We start from the raw sequence: 2,363 nt of genomic DNA on the forward strand, positions 1-2,363 counted from the left end.
CTGCAGATGGTGACTGCAGCCATGAAATTAAAAGACGCTTGCTACTTGGAAGGAAAGCTATGACCAACCTAGACAGCATATTAAAAAGCAGAGACATTACTTTGCCAACAAAGGTCTGTCTAGTCAAGGCTATGGTTTTTCCAGTAGTCATGTATGGATGTGAGATTTGGACCATAAAGAAAGGTGAGCGCCGAAGAGTTGATGCTTTTGAAATGTGGTGTTGGAGAAGACTCTTGAGAGTCCCTTGGACTGCAAGGAGATCAAATGAGTCAGTCCTAAAGGAAATCAGCCCTGAATATTCATCGGAAGGACTGATGCTGAAGCTGAAGCTCCAATACTTTGGCCACCTGATTCAAAGAACGGACTCATTGGAAAAGACCCTGATGCTGGGAAAGATTGAAGGTGGGAGGAGAAGGGGATGACAGAGGGTGAGATGGTTGGATGGCATCACCGACTCAATGGAAGTGAGTTTGAGTACGCTCTGGGAGTTGGTAATGGACATGGAGGCCTGGTGTACTGCAGTCCACGGGGTCACAAAGAGTCAGACACGACTGAGTGACTGGACTGACTGACTACCTTCTGATACTCATAGTAACTGTTTTAAAATAATCATTTGTGCAGTTATTTATTTTAATTTTCTTTTCCTCGCTAATCTGTGGACTCCATGAGACTGGGGATCAGGCCGTACTGGGTGGTTGGCCAAATAGGACCACAAAGTCAGATTTGAGAGTACCCTGTGAGAGCCACGTGGGCCTATTGAAACTACTCTGCCATGATGTCAGGGAGGCAAACAGCATTTTTCCTTTTTCCAAGTTTAGGATAAATTATACTTTTACTGTATGTAGGGCCTCAGAGGCCACAGCATATTCAGGGAGCTACAGTCTGGGCCTCCCTGGTGGCTCAGATGGTAAAGAATCTGCCTGCAATGCGGGAGACCTGGGTTTGATCCCTGGGTCGGGAAGATCCCCTGGAGGAGGGCATGCAACCCACTCCAGTATTCTCACCTGGAGAATCTCCACGGACAGAGGAGCCTGGCATGCTACAGTCTATGGGGTCGAAAACAGTTGGACACAACTGAGCGACTAAGCATACAACAACACACACAGTCATGGGGGGGAATGTTGGAGAATAAAGTATAAGGGGATTTGGGTAAGTCTGGATCAGAAGGTGGAATCCTGACTACTGCTGCTGTTATTTAGCCCTCCTGGCTCCTCTGTCCCTGGGACTTTGCAGGCAATAATACTGGAGTGGGTTGCTATTTCCTTCTCCAGAGGATCTTTCCAACCCAGGGATCAAACCTGCATCTCCTGCATTGGCAGGTGTTGGCAGGTGAATTCTTTACCACTGAGCCACCAGGGAAGCCCCTGACAAGCTACCAATTCACTGCCGGTGGTGTGAATCTGGAAAGAGGTGTAGGCAGGCAGTCTCATTACTGGATCTGTGTGGTAGGCAATTTGGTTGCATAATTGCAACAAAAGTGTATTTTCTCTTCTTCAGGGCTAATTTCCTGAAGGAATAGGGCTGAAGGGCACAGCAACTGATTTCCAAAACTCAAACAGGATCATAGCAGGCAGGGAACCAGAACAAAGCCCACAAGTCAAGGAGGAGCGAATATATAGAGGGCATGACAAAGCTGAATGAGGACAGGAAAATATAGGAAAAGAAATGGATTGGAAATAATTCTTAGGAGTGAGGAAAACCCAGAGAAGCCAAAGCTATTTTTCATGCTCCCTATTTTCAGCTTCAGTTTCTAAGTTTAAGTCCGGTAGGTGCTACCTCTATACGTGGGATGTATCAGAATGCAGCTTGTTTTTCAAATTTCCAAACTCATATAAAAATAAATTAGGAGCCAGAGACAAATGAGCTTGCTTAAATCCATTTATACTTGTCAGCCAGGACAGGGCCTTATATAAGGAAGTCCCACCATTGGCAGCAGCAATGAAGCCTCCCTGCCACCCCACCTGTGTTAACAGAGCCCAAGTAAGGAACTTGGACTTCAGTCCCCACCTGGCAGTATCTCCCCTCCCCACCAGAGCGGAATCAGAGAGAGCCAGCAGGATAAGATCTGGAATGTCTGACCGTAATGTGAAAATGTTCAGATTCCAACTTCTTCAATTTTATACCCAGAACCAGTAAGACATCACACTGAAAAAAAAATTAATAAATGCTGACAGTAAGATAAGGGAGATGTTAGAATTATCTGACAAGCATTTTAAAGCAGACAGGATTATCACATTTGAGATGAATGAAAGGATAGAAAGACTCAGCAAGGAAATAGAAAGTCCCAGCAAAGGAATAGAAGATGCAAAGAAAAACCAAAAGGAAATTTTCTTGTGTTTATTTTTGTTTCTTTAAAAAAATTT

The sequence above is a fragment of the Bison bison genome, unplaced genomic scaffold (assembly GCF_000754665.1).
Source record: "Bison bison bison isolate TAMUID 2011002044 unplaced genomic scaffold, Bison_UMD1.0 scf7180017864317, whole genome shotgun sequence".
In the NCBI taxonomy this organism is placed as follows: Eukaryota; Metazoa; Chordata; class Mammalia; order Artiodactyla; family Bovidae; genus Bison; species Bison bison.